This window comes from Homalodisca vitripennis, chromosome 8 (genome assembly GCF_021130785.1).
Source record: "Homalodisca vitripennis isolate AUS2020 chromosome 8, UT_GWSS_2.1, whole genome shotgun sequence".
Classification (NCBI taxonomy): Eukaryota; Metazoa; Arthropoda; class Insecta; order Hemiptera; family Cicadellidae; genus Homalodisca; species Homalodisca vitripennis.
In genome coordinates, this window is record NC_060214.1 from 35,878,664 (window position 1) to 35,897,333 (window position 18,670).

An 18,670-nucleotide genomic window follows, 5' to 3' on the forward strand; every position below is an offset into this window, starting at 1 on the left:
TGCATACATATAAATGAAATTTCGTAGAAAATAACAAATTAGTACGTTAATCGCTCTCCAGATATGTGTGAAGACGGACATACAGAAATGAAACATGTACACCCCTCGAGTGAATACCTCGCAAAGGCTCAACCAATCAATTGAAATGTAATATAATGAGGTTTTATACACACTCATACATTTCTGTCGAGGTTATGCGTTCATAAATAGAAAATGTAATGGACTGAAGCATCTCTACATTTTTCAAACTCTTCGTGTGCTTAAAACTATTTAGGCATAAACCGTAGGATGTTAAGATAGTAGAGCTTAAAAATATCGAAACTATGATATTTATAAAATGGCAGTAATTAAAGTCATACTTATACCATTAAGCGTTTACAAATTAATCTTCAAACATTATTTCATATTTAATTGTTATTAAACGTGAAACCAAGACATTCAATTAACCTTTTGTCTCAATGAGGTATATTTCGAAATCAAAAGGAGAGATAATGAAACAGTTTGTATTGTTATAGGTGCTGTAAGTATCGTCGAGACAGGAAGTAACAAATGCGGTATCAGATAAGGGGTGGAAACCAGCCAGAGGTGGCCAGCCCGATATGATCTGAGATAGGTTTCCACTCTAAATGTTCCGTGTCGTTTTATGTAAGTAAATCTCCCAGAATATCTTGATCCCAGTGTCACGTTTTTATATGCCAATTAACAATGTATGTAAACACTTATTTCACGTGCAATACATTTTACTTTAAATTCTTCATTTAGCACACAGCGTTTTACGTCTTGTCTAGTTATTCACCGCGATAGAAATCCTATATAGAGATCGGTAGAAGAAAATAAAAATCAGACGTTTGAAAAAACAATTTCTGTCATGAATCGTTCTAAATCCGGCAGACCTAAATCAGTAACAACTCAGGTACAATAATATGGCAGTTTTGTAGTCCGTTTTTGAAAATCCACTTGAAACAAGCATTTACACATTTAAGCAATTTAGCATTCTTAAAACATCTGCCTGTAAGATATTTTGAGCGTACAAGAGTACAAAGTACAAAGCGTAACAATTCCATCTTGTGCACGAGTTGTACGAGTATGACTTCATCCAAGCTTAGAATTTTGTTATAAAATAGTGAATATAACTTTTAATATAACAATCTCATTAAATCAAATAGTTTTCAATAAAAACAACTTTTATGTATAGGCTAATAGACATAATTTACAATTGTAAAGTGATGTAAACCATTACTGGATACGCAACAACACACACACAGGTTCCACAAAAAAATAAACTTATAGCTAGGTTTCGTTGGTGGATGAGCTGTTAGGCCATGTGTCATGGACGGGAATTTTACTGCTGAGATACATTGAACAATGCTTCAACAGCAGATTATTCCTAAAATCTAGGAGGTCGCAAAAGATATTGAAGTAGTGTGGTTTTGGTTCTGCTTAATTGCCGCCAGATCACCAGATTTGCTACCACTAGACTACATTGTTTGGGGCTATGTTAGACACAGAGTTCTAAAAATATAATTGATTTCACAAAACGAATATTCCAGGAAATTCAATTAGTTCCACAAGTTATGTTCCAGCTTGCAAGTTCACATTTGATCACAAGGCTGTCACATTGTCAGGCCTTTGAGGGAAAGCGATTCGAGCATCTCACGTGAAACAACTAAATACTAAATAATGTAATTAATTCTTTGCCTAATGTTTGTTATTGACGATGGAAGGTTTGAAAGGATATCATGATTTCGGACATTTGCCATCGTTATGGTAAAAGATACAACACCACGTTTCGAAGATTGGAATCTATCCTTTTCATCTTCATCAGGTATGTTAACCCAATAAAAATACACCACCCCCCACCCTTACCTGACAAAGAGGATAGATTCCAATCCTCGAAACGTTGTGCTATATCTTTTGTAACCATAACGATAGCGAATGTTCGGAATCCTGTTATCCTGTATAACTAAACAATTTCGATGCAAACTTAAGCTTTTCTTAAGGAATATAATTCAAACCTTCTTCAACCTGTTATTGCACTAATTAAGGTAAAATATAGATAGAGGTCTCCAGTATGTCCTTTCTAGTTTCTTCTACAAAGACCTTCAAATAGAGAGAGGAATCCCAGTTGAGGGTTTTGAGCTGCCCTTAATTTTCCGTTGAAGATTTTGAGCTACCCTCAAATTTTCAATTTTGGTAATGTGAAAACATTGAACCATGCAAAAAAAGAACATGTTTACTGCTTATAAATGCATTATGAATTTGCTTCCAACACACACTAATATTTTATGGGGGTATCTTTGTTGAAAGACTTTTATTTAACCCTGCATACAAGAAATATTAGCGTTCTAATAAATAAGTGTATCACAAGTAAAGTGATATTTAATGGGCTACACTACATATTTAAAGCGATGCTACAAAATTAAACTTAATCTTCATTGCTGGGTAGGCGGGGCTGCCGTATGGAACTGTATCAGCACTACAAGATATGTGGTCACCATGCCAACAATCTGTACAGACACAACTGTGGTTAGTACGTCATGAGACATTCATGGATGACATTGGTATTAGTAAGTTACTATACAAAAGTGTGTATGCTTACCGAAGTTATCATTTCGTTGTTGATCTGAAAATATCCTTTGGCAGAAAATCCTACTTTGCTGTTTGATAGTTGCAGCAGAGAGATCTCCAACTGAAACATATTAGTAAAAATAGAATTATATTACATTGGCTTTTGGCATGAACCTGCGTCTTATAAAAATACATTAGCCTTATGACTATTAAACTGTTTTATGGAATAACTTGTTATTCGTTTATCTCAGAGTTATGTTCAATTTCAATATTCCCAATTAGGTATCATTATAACGTTTGGGCAATACAGAAGCAATATTAAATGCAATAGCAAATCTTACTATAGGCAGAGTATTTAAAGATACGTTGTAGATCGAAATGGGATAGTTTCAGAAATCCACTGTCCGTTCCCTTATGAAAAGTTAATATTGTACTTCTCGTTTAGGCTAATATTTTCAATATTTAGTGTTTACAATGTCATCTTGAACTGTGTTATTTCTTTTGTACATTTCCAGATGCTAAAAAGAAAGAATGGAACCAATTAAATGATTGGTGCAACTGAAAACTCTATAATATTCATTTAACCGGCTTTTTAGAATAGATGAAGCAGCAATATTTTCACTTAAAACATATTATGGTAATAATAAAGTTAGATTGCGTTATCTCCTAACATCAACTCTTTTTGCCATAAAGTTTGTTACTCTATGCCACATGGATTTCAATATTTGTGCACTTTTGCCAGTTCAATTTGTATAACAGTTTTAGTGTCATTTAAGTCCTTAATGTCTTACGTCTTCACAAATATTACAGATACAGCATATATCTCCTACAGGCCAGGTAGGTCTCTATGTTTTTCAAAACAACCCAAAACCTTTTTCAATGCTCAAAGTGCTAAAAAAAGTTAAGATAAGTTAAAGATAGTTTTCAATTTTATTTTTAATTTATTTCCGATTTCAAATGATGCTCTGGCGTGATTCGACATTTGAAAAGGGTGACATAAATTTAACCAACGTAAGTGTAACGGATATTTTGTCTTTGGTAATTTCGTTTTACTTATATTTATATGTTACACGTTGCAATGTTGGCACATATATAAAGTGCAGACTAACTGGACTAACCTACATTCTGCTTTTACAGTGTCAACCTTCCGTGGTAAATTTATTTTAAATTACATGTACCACACATTTTATTAGTACAGTGTGTACAATACACTCTGTAAATATGTAATAAATGCTTAACTTTATTGAAAACGCTAAACATATATACAATTATTTATTTTTAGATAGTACTACAAATAACAATTTCAGAACACGGAAAAGTAACTATGTATTATGAGATTCAAAAGAAGGACAGCTCTTCAAAATTATCCTTATTTTTTCAAGATGTATCTTTTTATAGATACTTCGTTTTTTCGTGTAAAGGCAGTATTCCCTATACACGTTAAGAGAATAATAAAATATAGCACAAACAAAATATACTCTCGCAAATATACAATTTTACAAAACTGACTGTTTGTCCTAACCTAAATTAGTATCTATATTACACTCCCCACCTGTCTCTTCAGTCTCGGGTCCAAATCCAGATTCATCATTTTGCAGATAATTGGAGCCAACTCTTCAGCCTACAATATAGGTGGTTGGTAAGTTAAAGTCTCAATGAAACTATCATTCACTTGAACCAACATAACTTAAGTTTATTTCCTAACATAGTTTACACATAAATACCTGATAATTAGTCATTTCTAGTAGTAATACTTTAGAGATATTATTACTAATGGAGAATTTCCTAAACACAAATTGGGCTACTCTCTTAGTTGGTGAAGTGATGTTCTTGACGATTAAGTATTTTAGATTTTGATAGGAGATACCTTAGGCAGTCACAAAAGGCTCAGCAGGTAGTTTGGCATCCGTCTCTCCTTCGTCAGTCTTTGTTATTGGCAAGTTAACTAACTTATTTTATACATCTACACCTGCCAATAAGGCAATAGTATTACTATATACAGTACTACTACACCACGTGTCGCGTAACAGGCTTCGCTGAGGTTACTTGCAAAATTTCAAGTCTGTATCTCATTTCATTCTCTAGATGTCCTACGGACAGATAGACAGACGGGCAAACCTTGTGAAAAGAAATGTTTACACCTCCAGCCACACAAAAGAGAAATTGTATCTGCCTAATGAGTGAAAATATCCAATTACGCTCACCAAATTCCATTGATGGAATGCAACTTCATTGTATATATTTCTATCAATGTAGAAATGTTTAAAAGTTTAGTGCAAAATTTCAATATGAAAAGTTCCTCGAAAGATACATGATCTAAGATACATCAAATATATTATAGTGACGATAAAGAAAGGTCCTCTCTTTACTGCGTTAAATCAGAGACCAATGATTTATACTATTGAGAGAAACGATGTGTTGAGTTACTTCATTATGAAACGACTTTAAACAGGTAAACCCAGATTTTGCAAAAGGATTTTGGATCTTTGCCTTCGCAAAGAGTTACAACAGAACGTTTCGAGTACAGGGATCAGTTCTCTTTCTAGTTGTCAAACCGTGCAACATAACTTTAATAACCCAAAAACATTTCAAAGGTGATGAAATACATCAATGTTAAAGCTGCAAATAGAAACATTTCACGCAAATAACATACAAAGTTTGTTACTTAAACCTAACAAAAGTCAAGAGAGCAACAGCAAAACATTCACTACAGAAAAAAAGGATATTTCTGCAATCATCATGAGCAATTAATTATAGACAAAAAAAGCTTAGAGACTCGGAAACCCTGGAATTGAAATACGATATAGAACGGGACGGCGTAGATGGGAGAAGGAAAAAACCTCGGACTTCTGTTGTTTACTTTTACCACTACTTCTAGATCTCAAGGTCATCGCGTGTCTCTAAAATTTGTCTAATAAGATTTAATTTTAAAATTTCAGCTAATTTCAAGAATTAAGTAACAATTACTGTTATTAGTGCTGTTTCCCTCGGGTTACTGCTATAAACTTACCGATCTAGTGACGTCTGTGCTGGAGTCAAATATAAGAACTAGGCCTAAGAAGTATGTTAAGGCCCAAAGCCCATCGTTGACAATGAACGGTATATCATGTTGTACTACGCGCTGGAAAAAGTAGAAGAGGATGGTAGTCATTTGGACAATTAACGTGAAGATGGCAGCTGTCATCTGATCGCTGTAGAAAATGTTTGCTTCATTTGTGGCATCACACAGCAACCAGTAGGATTTTTGTAGAACGGTAATTGTATGATATGGCGCTGATGATCCAACTACAACAAATAAAATCATTGAATAATCATCAGATAAATTGATATAAAATTTCTTATGAACCTTGTATTCATTCATACTTACATGGTCCTAGACCGACAGCAGGAAGGTTTTGATTTAAAACCGGATTTACTAAATTCTTCAGTTCATGAATGATCTTCGCATTAACCATTCTAAATCTTGTAGAAATGTTCTGGGCGACCTGAGTGAATTGAACCAACAGAACACCAAAAACAAAATACATGGTCATGTAGAAGAAATAGTATACCGTGAAGTAATCATCCTGCTGTAAGTTCATCTGTTTCAATGATGTAAACTTATATTGAAGTATCGTTTCCGTCACGATCACCATTGCAGTGAGTGTAAATACAATCAGACCTTTACTCTAGCTCGGATTTCTCGTGGCTTTTGAAGAATATTCTTATCGATGGTTTCCAAGATATAACAGATGTTCATGAATCTTGGATATCTCCTAGCATTATTTATGAGTACGATCGTAACCAACACTATGAGAGTTACAAAATCCAAAATAACTGTCAGGATAATAGTATTGTGGAAATTGTCAGTTATTTTTGAAAGTATCTTGTATAACCATAAGCTCGATGACACAATTTGTGTCATTACTATTATTGAAATTCCAATGAACAAAGATAAAGAAAAGGTTAAACGTTTCTTTTGTTTATAGTGCCGCTTATATTTCAGTGGAAAAGCTCCAAAAATTTGACTGAATAAAAGTACTTCTGTTGGTAAAATATCCATTTGTGCCTCAACCTTATGAAAATGTTGTGCTTAAATTTGCAACTAGAAATCTTGCTTTAATTTTAAATGCACGCCATAATTACAATTGTCCAGGACAATGGTCATGCCTGTCATTATAAGGTAATTTCACTGCCTTTGTTGTGAACTTATAAAATATTTATGGTTTATCAAATTGATTCTAGAACACAAAAGTAAATTGATTTCTTTATACTCTAATAACATGTTACTTTCAACATTATTTTATAAAAAACCTCGAATTGTGAATTTCGACTGTTAAAGCTAATGCTGCAAGCAGTAGCAGACTATTACAATTTTAAGAATATTGAACATTGCTGAATTTGAAGCCCAAAATGTTTATATCTTATTTCATAGGTTGATATCAAAATGTAAAACGTGCACCACTAACACTACTTCAGATACAATTTATTACCACGATTCCCTTATTCGATAATATGTCGCTTGGTAGAAAAGTAATGAATATTTTTAAAAAAAGAATTGGGGAGCACCTCCACTCCGGCTTTTTTGTAGACTTTTTCTTTTGGTGATATACCCGTACAAGAAACTGATTACTCTAATTTGGTATACATCATCTACAAAATACTAAAAGAAATAATACGAAGTAAAAATAAATTATTTTGAATAAATCATATATAAAAGCTATTGTAGTACTAACAACTTAAAATACACTCGCAAACATATAGACACATTTCAGTAAGGGCTTGGCATATTTTATAAGTGTGCTAACAAACGGTTACAATATAAATAATTATGCCGATCCAGGACGGCACTGTGTTTGTTAAAAAAATCAACATTTCCACACTTGGTTTCTCTCCAGTTCTTCTTTATTGTTTAACAGGCGTACTTGTATATTTGTATTTCTATTTGTTATCTATATTAGCCATACCGTACTATACTCGGCACGTGAAGGCGACTTTGGTGATTAATAAATAAATAATCCTTGTATTTAACCATTGTATGTCTATACAGCTCTCCCCTTCTAATGCATAGTTGTTGTTTTATAGGTATATTAAGTTATTATTATAAAAAACAACACGTTTAGGCTACTTATCGCTTATGTGAGTGAAATTAATTTAAATCTCTATATCTGCATTGTTCTCTAAACCGTATTCTGTTATCTAACATTTAATAAATTTTAAATGCTAAAATAAATAACATCATGTATAAACTGGGATCTATACGAATAATTTTAAAACGAGAAAATATTTTTATTTAGGTACTTATATTATATTATAACCGATAAATTCGTCCACTCTTAAAAATCCTCTGGACAATTAGTAAAATATTATATTTTATTACAGATCAATATCAGGTATTCATACAAAATTTGATTAGGAGCATTCAAAACGCTCAACGAACACTTTGCCCTTTGCAGTTTTTTATTGGTCGTTAAGTATTCAAATTAGGTAAATGGTCGTAGCGTAAATGTGAAAAGGGCTTGTCCTGGATATGTAATAGAGGTTGGTGGAGCGTCAGACACCCTTGCCCTGGTAATACGTATAACAGAGTATCGGGTCGACTTCAGACAAAGGTTTCTAAATTAAATTAGTTTGCTCTAAGCTTTTTAATAGGAACTCGATGAGCATGTGAAATGTGGACAGTCTCTACCTGACATGGTACAGTGTGCTGGCGATAACTGCCATTTACTCAGACCTCTTTATTCTTTACTATCATTCTCTATTTCTGCGCACTCTCCTCTAAAATCTTTATTCAATGCTCATTACAATTTATATAAGTGTCTTAAATTAGCTTTTGGCAAACCAAAAGTGGAAGCATTCAAAATATGCTATTTATTAAAATGTCATATTTATAATCCTAATGATGTCATAAAATATGTCAAGAATGATGTTTGGAAATTAGGATATTTTTATATTTGGGTTTTTATAATTTTTATTGGGTTATTATTTAATCACAGAAAATCTAATGAACACCAAAAAAATCCAGTGTTTATTTAAGTCGTATTTGTCCCTCGATGTTTGTTACTTCGGCTATTGTACGACATACCGTCCCACTACGTCACTGGAAACTAAGTTTATTTTCAGTAACAAAATTAACTACATTGTTTGAATTCGTATCTGCTGCCATCCATAGTACAAGTTAAAAAAATACCACTGCCATAACTACCTGCGGTATATTTTGGCAAATAGTTTTTATCATGTTAATACCAAATGAAAAATTACTACTTTACAATAAGTAGTACATAGAAGTTAAAATATGTATTTAAGATACTAATTATGTATATAACTGTTCCTAGTCTGAACCAAGAAATAGAATGTTATAGGGCACAGAGATGAAATTCGAATATATAATTCCTCTACGCTGGCCTTAAATATAGAGTGTTACTAAAATCATTGGATATATTCTATAAAACATCAAGAAATTGTTTAGATAAACGTGAATTATTACAATCGTGCTTATAAACCTATTTCATTCTATATCTATAAGGCTTCAAAATGCAACTCTTTAAACTTAAAGTCTTATTATTGAAGGATAAATCAGGACATGGGAATATCTTACAGTAACTAAGGACGTAGCCAGCAAGGAGGTCTAAGGGATCCGGAACCGCCTTCCTATTTTCGATTTTTTCAATTACTAAAGCCGATGTAAATCCCATCCAGCAACTTTCCCATTATTAAAATAAAAGTACGGATTATTCTGTGATAAATTCTTTAAGTTTACTAGGAGCAATTAAAGTGTTTCAAGTATTAGGAGTAGGTTTGTGCCGGTAATGAGACGTTAACTCATGTCTCTAACTCAGAGAGTAACTCAATGTGGTTTCGTTGGATCTAACTCCGGACTAAAACTAAACTTTTTTGAATCAGTGAAATTTAAAAATAAATTCTATTTCTTGTTTAAAGTTATAACTCAAACATTTAAGTATTAATGATTTTATTGCTATAGATGTACAAATTTTTATGAAAGGTCACGTCAAGTTGCTTGGTTTTGTCTTATTCGTACTATATTCAATACTAATAAGGTTTTGTTTATTTATAAATTTCACTTTGCAGTCTTATTTACTGATCCTAGTACTAATTTTTGGACATTTCTTACCAGATCATGTTAAATGAATGTTATGTCGTCATATTCTACTAACATTAATTTCTGTTAAAACATTAACATGTTTTTGAGATCACTATTATTGTTCATGACATTGAAAGCTAAACGTACATTTTCTTCTTTCCCAAGTGTTACACGTAAGTGCTGGTGAAAGGAGCATCCGTCGATAAATAAGATCGGAGAGTTAGACAAAAGAGACGACAGAAGAGAATTGACTTTGTCTGAGGACATGTTTAACGCCTCCTACTCGGCGGTCTTTGTTAGCGTCCCCAAAACTTCTTCAATATATTTTTTTGATATCAACAATTTTTTAAGTTATTTTAACTAGAAAATTGATATATAGTATATTAAATTATCTGATAACCACAGTAATTTGTAAGTAAGTGATAAAACGACGGAGAGGCTTGTCTTCTCCTGTGTTTTCATTCTCCCAACCACACTTTTGTTCTCTTCCACATTCTCTTCCCATATTTTATCAGTCTTGAACATGTGTTAATAACTGTAATTATGTAAATTTAGACGAAATTCTACGAATAAATAAATAAATCTATTTATTAAACTCAAATGAAAAATGTCATCGTTTTCAAAAGCACCATTGAAAGTCTCGTTTTTATCAAAGAGGTGCTGCACAAAACTGGAGTTTTTCTGCCCTAATATGTGTGTAATAAAGCGTCCTCCTAATGGGTTTTATTTACAAGCGGTCAAATTTGTGGTGACTTTATTGAACAAGTACTAAGCAATTCGACAATCAAATTTTAAAAATTGACGCAAGTGGCTGATTTCAGTACACTATTGTGTTGTAGTACTACCTCACCGGAACTCTGCTATAAAACTGCAATAAAACTTAACTTTTGTTACATTTGAATGGATCACTAGAGAAAAATTCCTTCTGAGTTTAAATTTGGGTTAAAATTTATTTTCAGGTTAAACATGACTGAGTTCTATTATATTGCATATCAAACCAAGGAATTTGGTTGATCATCACTAAAGATATAAACTCAGTAAGTTTACACAATATTTTTCATTGTTTTCCGTGTGGATGTAAGAATGTCTGTTTTATATAGATTTGAAATTTCGCAAGCAACCTAGGAAATGAATGGGAGGATAACCGAACCCACACACTGCACAGTACACGTAAAAACTGACACTGCAAGATGTGTTCTACTTGTAATTACATGATGGCAGAATTATAATGCTCAATTATAATGCTGCATTATAATTATAATGATCGATGGGTTACATCCAAATCAAACATTTGCATAATAGTCTTGGAGCCGATATCCAATTGGCATTGTATAAATACTTAACCGGGCTTTTCTTTAATAGATAACATTCGTCTTGTAAGGAATCTGTCAACTACATTAGTTTTGGTAGAGATCGAAATTGGAGAGTGCCGACAGAGGTATGAATATTGAAAGATACATTTTTAAGATAATGTTTTGGTTATCTCACATCAAACAATATAACCGATAATATAATGTGATGAAATTATCATATTGTGCACCAAATTTGGATTTGTATGGAAATCTTTGTACATGGAAATTCCGTTGGACATTAAGAGGTATTCCTGTAAAGAAGCGAATTATATAAGCTACGAGTATGTATTTGAATAGTAACTTTACAGACTTAATAGTGATATGCAGGTAAACTTTACAGATGATCAAAATTCTTTCAGTGAGATTTCTTAATAATCTTAATAGCAGAGACATTTATCTTAAAGATGTCACTGGATTTGTTCTAAAACGAGAGATTCCATTTCTGGTTAACCTAGGCGTGAATTGCAGCTTCACTTATGTCTTGAGGCTCATTTTCACAATAGAGAAGTATTCCGTAAAACTTTAATTTGTCATTGCTCTCTCCATTTGTGTCCAGAGATTAAGAAATGATTCAAACTTTATAGTTCTTGCTATTGTAGCCAAATATTTGTGTCTTTATTTTCATATTGTCGTTTATATTTATGTTCTCCGGGTTTATTTATATTACTACGTATTCGTAAACTTAATATCTATTGTTATTGTTATTATTTTTAAACATATTTTTATTTCTTTTAGTTCAATCAATTGAAATATAGCCTATTACTTATTTGTGGTCAGTAGGTAATATTGTGCATTTCATGTATTTAAATGGATTATTCTTTGGCCCCGTACAGTAGGTTCAAACCGACTGTTATATTTTCTGAACTCACATAATAGTCGTATAATAAAGTGGTTTTGACCAAGGACTGAAGCTCCTTAGTTCCAACAGCACTATACTACCATCCTTGGTTTAAATTCAATAATCGACCGAATATGTGAATCGACCCATAAACTAAACTAAAAATATTCTTTATTGCTAAACTACATCCCATGGCAGTCACGTGCTCCATAATAGAACTCAGTTTTGCCTATTTGTGGGATAAAGAAAGTGGGACAATCCTATTTTTACTGCATTGTCTAAAACCCCACCCCATTGGTAAAAGTGAGTATTTTACTTCTTATCTTGTATTATATATGCACCAACAATTAAAGTACTACTATTAAATATGCAAATCATTTGGGTTGAATTATCTTATATAACTGGTTTTATCAGTAGACAGATAACGAAGTTGCCATATATTTTGTTATCTTAATTGTCATGCCTTACTTAAAGAACCCTTGAACTCTGCATTCTACTGCAAACATTTTTGTCCTAATCTATTGTCTTGCTGGTCATTTCAGTTACTAATGTCAACCCAAAATGCCTCTCTTGCTTGAAAATTTACTAACAGTACGTGTAGTGGCAAACGTCACAGGATATAGCAGATTAAGCATCATCAGAGCATTGTTTCGGTTCATACTGATAGGAAGCTATGAAAAAAGAACAGAGTAGGGCCACATCTGCATGGATGACAGTTATGTTGTTCCTTTGAGGGTGAAGAATCGATTCGAACATCCGTTGAAGTTTGTAACGCGCTAAGAAGAGTTTTTTTTCACTTTTTTGATCGACAGTGTAGAAATACGGAAAGAGATAGGAATATAATAAAAACACAACTAAAATTGAATGAAAGGAAATTTAAGTAAGCTTGTAACCGTTATAAAATAGAATCGATTGTCCATAAATTTATTTTAGGCAAAGCTTTAAAAATATTATTAATGCGAAAGTGACTTTGTTTATCTGTTTTTCTTTCATGCAGAAACTATTCAACTGATTGTACTGAAATTTTACATGGGACATTATTAAGGATACTGGGATGAATATGGGGCTATTCTTATTTCAAAAACTCTCCGTGCTAAACCCCACATATCTTTAAATAAGAAAAACTCCCATTCTGGCCTCTACATTTGTGTAATATGAATATAAAGACAATTAAATGTAAACTGTTATATATAAACATTGAATTATGACAGCACAATCATATGTTTAATCATTTCACCAATATTTTCATTTCTTTTACATTTATAGAGTGAAAGCAAAACAAACATTACATCACTTCTTCTTTCAAAATCGTAGCAAAAAGTCAAACCAATCAATTCATGTTATTAGCTTGATTCAACAAATCATTCGCTCCGTAACCATAATTTAAGGACAGAAACGAGCGCAGTCAGTGTGTCATTATAGCAAGCGGAATCACAAAGTAATACACGAGATACTAAAAATGCAATTTTTATGACAGAAAATAGTCGAGGGAACATCGCATCCACTTCTCACTGATGAGGTATGATATACTGATTAGATATATGTTTGGGATACTGACATAAATCCTACATTGGAAATAGTATGATATTGCAAACTATGATATGAACAATGGTATCACATCATCTTCGTCACCCCCAGTTGTTTGCAAGGCGGCACTGCACTACTCAGTACATATTTCACAGTGCTTTTCCACATCGTCAACGCCTGGCAAACAACCTCCCAGACATCTGGACTGCTTTAATATGAGCTGTGATGCCTTCAAGAGAGAATTACGACTAGCCTGTCATCACTTACATATCGTCTGATCACTTATTTTCTCATTATTCTTGCTGTGTTAGTAAGCGTTGTTGTTACTCTGTTATATTGTTATTGTTTTAGCTTATCTTATGTTATTTATTTGTAACTACAACTTAGTAAATAACAATGAAAAATAGGCTATAAATTAATAACATTCATTCATTCATAGCATTCTTGTTATTCATTTATAGTCTATTTTTCATTGTTATTTATTTGTATATAGTTTATTTTCACTTTTATTATTTATAATTTTATTTATTCATATGTCACATCTTATATAGTAATGTACATGTATTTAAGTGATATATATTTCTCAGTTTTTATTTACCACTATCAATAATTAGTATTTTTTACTCTTGTTATTCATTTATAGTTTTTTTCATTTTTATTTATTTTTATATCGTTTATTTGCACTGTTATTACTTATCTTATTCATGAACACTGAAAAATGGTTACCTAATGCACGATATATGATTAATTTTTTTTTTTTTTTTTTTTAAATAGGACCCTATCGTATTACATAAGTGCTTTCACCATGAAAGAAAGCTATGAACTTCGATTTTGGAGTTCCTCTACATTGATATAAAATAATTCAAGCGTTACAGAAATCGTGGGAGCTGTTTAAAAAAAAATACATGGAATGTTGAATGGAAATTGCGGGCGAAGCCACGAGTATTTAGTATAAAAGAAAATTACAGAGCAACAGAAAGACACGTCCCAACAACGATGTTCTCTAACTGGAGATTTGATTGGAGTTGAAATAAACAATTCCAAATCTAACGAGTGTAAGTGGAAACATTTTCTCTAATGGGATCATTTTGTCAAACGAAAATACGCTCCGAGGACCTCCTTAACACTTGAATGGATTTTACAGTTTCAGCACTCGTTGAGCATTCTGGTTTGGGTATTTTGATCTAATGTTTTTTTTTTGCGAAGACATACATGAATTAAATGGAGAGATACGTTTATGAGCAATGTCTATAAAAATAAAAGTATTGTTGAAATAATGACTCTAATAAGTAAGGACAATTAATTTACTGGAACAACTAACACAAAACGTTGTATATATAAATTAACTTTGTTGCATTTAAAATATACTGTATTATTTTGTATTAAACTATGTGTCATGTTTTATGGTCAAATTTTATCAAACATACACGCACACGTGCCTATATATATATATATATATATATATATATATATATATAGGCATATATATATATATATATATATATATATATATATATATATAATATATATATATATATATATATATATATATATAGGCACATGTGCGTGTATGTTTGATAAAATTTGACCATAAAACATGACACATAGTTTAATACAAATAATACAGTATATTTTAAATGCAACAAAGTTAATTTAAATATACAACGTTTTGTGTTAGTTGTATATATATATATATATATATATATATGAACACTGCATATGCAGAAATTAAGGATTATGCAAAATATTAAGTTTAAAGTTTAAGTCGTTGTTGCAATTTTCTACGGACAGACAGGAAGCAAACAGAAACTTTGCATGTCCTCAGCCAACAAGTTGACTTGCTGCTATAACAATATAATATTTTAAGTAAAAGTATTTATAACCGATTCTTTGTAATAACAGAATTTCCAATCGATAATGATACTATCAATAGTTGTAGTAACCAATGTATATATAAAGTTCCAATGTTACTCTTCCGTTGACCTAACCTAACCTTGCATCCTTTATGCCCATAAATAAAAATGGGCTTACTTTTTTCTGTACGGGAGATTGAACCATGTTGTGGACAATGTAATCGTCTGCCCAATCCAATGTTTCAGCTTATCATCAGTCCAATCCGACATTCCAGGTTATCGCCTCGGCCATTCTTGACACAACCCGTTCCGTTATACAGTATTTAGTTGTTTCCATGTCAGTAATAGTGGATTAGTATCGATTAACGAACATATAATTGATTGTTGATGTACTTGTGTTTTGAATACGAGTTGTTTCTGAATACAGGGTGTTGTGATATATGTCAATGAATGTTTTATGGTTATTGTAAACACATTTTTAACTGTAGTTGGATTTTTAAGTTTTAGGTATTCTCTCTGTGTCTATTTATTCGTTTTTATTAAAACACATATTCCTTTGAAACCTTGCATATTCACTAACTAACTTTTGTGTTGATATCAACACCAACAATTAAATTTAATCTCATTTTATATCTATCCATTTCAGTATGGTGGCAATTTTAAAACAGATTAAAATAAACACTAAAAACTAAAAACACAAGCACTTTACTTTTCTTTAAATACTTATTTTAAAACCAATTTTAAAAAGACCTCATCGAACATTATGTAAAATGGGTTTGTATTAAATTTGGAGAGAATTATGATTTCACTGTCAATAAAACAATATCATCGACATGTTCCTTCAGTGGAAAGTTAAATTTATTGATAATATCAAGATATTAAACACTGAAATCGTTTATTGAACAAGTTGAGGAGGATTCTGTTATAAAACGACCCCATTACCGAAAATGTTTCCAATTACTTCCGTTAGATTTTAACTAGATTAGTTCCTCAATCACATCTTTCAAATTAGGGAAATTTCTTTAATGTTTTCATCGATTGTTCGGCATCTCTATTTGGCACTAAGCATTGTAATTTCTAAAATATGAACATAAATATTTGTAAAATATAATTGTCCGTTTAACTGTTTGTTTGTGCGATAACTCTTAATAGAAATTACCTAGAGAATTGAAACTCACTATATGGGCTCCTCTCTTGGTGCAATGAAGGATGTTATCGATTGTAAGGTTAAAAGGGTCTGACTGTATATTTGTCCGTTTGTGGGATAACTCTCTCTAGTAAGCTCCTAGAGACTTTAATTCTTGTTCATAGATTCTTGTTGAGCCAAGGAAGAAATTTAATTATCTTGCGGTCAAATATTAAAGGGCAGTCCGTGCGTGCGTCTATTGGTTCGCCGTATGATAATTCTTGGTAATTACGATCCTAGAAACTTGAAACGTGTTAAAAAGTTTCTTTATGGTCGAAGGAAAAGCCTTGTTGGTTATAAGAAAAAAGTCCAGTCAGTCCGTATGTCTATTGGTTCGCCCGTGTAATAATTCTTGGTAAATACGTTCCTAGAAACTTGAAACGTGGTAAAAAGTTTCTTTATGGTCCAAGGAAAAGCCTTGTTAGCTATAAGAAAAAAGTCCAGTCCGTCCGTATGTCTATTGGTTCGCCCGTGTGATATTTCTTGGTAAATACGGTCCTAGAAACCTGAAACGTGGTAAAAAGTTTCTTTATGGTCCAAGGAAAAGCCTTGTTGGTTTATAAGAAAAAGGTCCAGTCCGTCCGTATGTCTATTGGTTCGCCCGTGTAATAATTCTTGGTAAATACGTTCCTAGAAACTTGAAACGTGGTAAAAAGTTTCTTTATGGTCCAAGGAAAAGCCTTGTTAGCTATAAGAAAAAAGTCCAGTCCGTCCGTATGTCTATTGGTTCGCCCGTGTGATATTTCTTGGTAAATACGTTCCTAGAAACTTGAAACGTGGTAAAAAGTTTCTTTATGGTCCAAGGAAAAGCCTTGTTGGTTATAAGAAAAAGGTCCAGTCCGTCCGTATGTCTATTGGTTCGCCCGTGTAATAATTCTTGGTAAATACGTTCCTAGAAACTTGAAACGTGGTAAAAAGTTTCTTTATGGTCCAAGGAAAAGCCTTGTTAGCTATAAGAAAAAAGTCCAGTCCGTCCGTATGTCTATTGGTTCGTCCGTGTGATAATTCTTGGTAAAAAGGTCCTAGAAACTTGAATCGTGTTAAAAAGTTTCTTTATGGTCCAAGGAAAAGCCTTGTTGGATATAAGAAAAAAGGGATGAAAATCTGTCTGTATATCCGCCTGTGCACTGCCTCCTTTATTACGTTCTGTTGAATATTTAAAACTCCGTTTTATCGGTTTATTCAAAACTGGATCGTATATAATGTTTTAAATTCTATTATTCCCTTACATTTTATTTAAAAAATGCAAATATTTAAACATAGTATTAACTATTTCTTGTACGCTTTCTTAAAACCTGCAACAATGTATTACTTTTGTAACATTTGTTTTGATCAAATGAATCCTTTTTTAAATAATCATTCATAGTATATAAGGCAGGATTATTTTTTCCGATGATCGAATTCCATGGGATGTGTGAGTTGGAAACTAATCAGCTATAAATTATTTAAATAACTAGAATGAAGATAACTTAACAGTTTAATACCGATGTAAGGCTTTCACGTCACTCTGCAAATCCCACAACATTTATATAAGTATATTTACTACATGCATTTTTTTAGCAATATCATAAATATATGAATCCAAAACAGTATAAGGAATAGAAGGAACATACACATGGAGAGCAAGAGATGACAGATAACGTGGAGTGTGCGGGTATAGATAACCTGAGGTCCAGTTATAGCCCCTGGGACGCTTGTTGTTCCGTCAATATGGTGATGATAGTACCATGTCACTACAATATACTTGCACATCACACTTATATCTTATGGTCTTCCTCTTGTAATTGTCTACTCTAGTCTCGATAGTAGCAAACGTCATACCCAATAGTACCTCTTTCATTAACCAAGTTGTATATTGTTGGTTACACTCATATGATGTTACAACTATAGTAAGACTTCTTTGATAATAATACAATGTTTTATATCAAAATAAACCAACTTCAAAACATTGAAATAAAATGAAAGAACTAAAACGTAACAAATTATTTTAATAAAAAAATAAAAAAGCCCATGGCCGATGTTACAAAGTTTTAAGATGTAGGCAGTAATAGAAAAGGAAATATAATTTGTGATATGTGAACTATTAATAAAATTGAAACAAAAAATTTTTGATTGTATTGAACCCGCTGATAAATCATGTGTACCGCATAATCTGTGTAAATTAACAATTAATATACTACATGTCTCTTATCAAAAAAACCTTAGATTTGATCTCTTGCAAACATGATTCAGGAAAGCATGTGTATATATATATATATATATATA